This window comes from Frankliniella occidentalis, unplaced genomic scaffold, assembly GCF_000697945.3.
Source record: "Frankliniella occidentalis isolate FOCC.00 unplaced genomic scaffold, Focc_3.1 Scaffold27, whole genome shotgun sequence".
NCBI classification, from domain to species: Eukaryota; Metazoa; Arthropoda; class Insecta; order Thysanoptera; family Thripidae; genus Frankliniella; species Frankliniella occidentalis.
This window is the reverse complement of record NW_026267157.1, coordinates 1,756,957-1,758,416: the sequence shown is the minus strand read 5'-3', so window position 1 is coordinate 1,758,416 and position 1,460 is coordinate 1,756,957. Positions and strand designations below refer to the sequence as shown.

The following is a 1,460-nucleotide window of genomic DNA, read 5'->3' as shown; positions in this document are numbered from 1 at the left end:
AAGAAAAGAAAGATTTTGGTCGTCCATGATATATATCTATCCTCGCCGGTCGGCTAAATTTGTCACGGCACCGACAAGAAATACTAAATTAGTAATTGGCGAACCCCGAGTCTAATTGAGAGATCCCTGAGAGGATAGTGCCCCACTACTATCAGCGTTATCTCTTGGCGTTTGCTGCACGGTGCGCTGCTTCCAGCCCCCCCCTCACCTGAGCCGGTGGAGGGCGCGCTTATCTATAGGGCTGCGGTTCAGCGGTTGACGCCGAGCCCCTTATCAGCCCGTGGTGGCCGTGTGGCGTCCTGGGCAGCGAGTGTCCGTGCGCCCGCGAGGTCGCAGGTTCGATCCCCCGCCCGGGCGTCATCGCCCGAGTCATCGCCGTCCGCTCGCGGGAGCGCGGACACTCACTGCCCCGGTGGGCACACGGCCATTATACGAGCCACAAGGTCAAGAGGTCAAAGGTCAGAGGTCGCCGCAGTTTTGGAGAAAACCTCCCATAGTAGAGGGTGCCTGGAGTGTAGGCAATGTGGCGGCACGTGTACGGAGCCGGTGGCCTACCCACAGGCGCCCTGCTGTGGCTGCGACTGGATAGGGTGTATGCCCCGCGAGGAGGCCGCCGGTTATAGGTCGGTGGAACCCCCACTGACTGGCGTCGCTCCTTGTCTCCCGTAATACAGGACCTACTTTGAACGCGCAGTGGAGAAGACGGGCGGGCGGCCGAGCGCGCTAAATCGTGCTCATAGAGGAGAAGACGATCGGATAGCCGAGCGCACAAAAGTATCAACGTCTGAGATCATGCGCCCGGGGTTCGACTCACGGCTAGCGCAATTTTTTTTTCGTCGCTTCTTGTCTCCTGTCAAACGGAAATATTGGGTGGCAAAAGCTCGAAAAATGTGGGATGAACGTTATTCGAACCAGCGGCCTTCCACGCCCCGAGCGACGGACACCCGGTATGTCGGTGAGTATGCCGTAATTATTGCTCTCCCCCGTTGCCGTGCCGCGTCCCCTACCCCTCTCCTCATCCCCACCCCCCACTGCGCATTTCCCGCGCCTTCATGGAAACGTAAACAACCAGTGAAAATCAGTGTGACGATCAGCGTTTCTGCCAAATACCGATAATGCCTACTCATATAATTATTGATCATAGGATTTTAACTAGAATTTTAGAGTGGACATCGCCGCTTTTCGTTATTAATCGCAAGGTATAGTGCTTACTTGTTTCCGGTCCGGAATATTGAATTGTTCCATTCCGGTTATTGTTGTAGGAGGTTATGCTCCTGTGGCCCAATTTTTACACGCACAATTAAGTTGTAAGTTAGTTTTTGTGGCCGAGTAAATGATGCCCGTGATGTGAATAACTTGGCTCACTGTCAGCTTTGTTGAAAAGGTGTTGAATGGGTAGACTCCTCCAATCCATGCAGTATGTTAAATACTGTTGTAGGTCCTTATGCAAATGGGTGAAC

The 1,460-nt window shown here is 53.8% G+C and overlaps 1 protein-coding gene across 1 annotated transcript in view; it reads right to left on the bottom strand.

Moving 5' to 3' along the window:
• LOC113209321 (uncharacterized) overlaps positions 1–1,460 on the bottom strand; it is a gene marked incomplete at its 5' end in the record, with an annotated part of 14,220 nt that overhangs the window by 4,968 nt on the left and 7,792 nt on the right.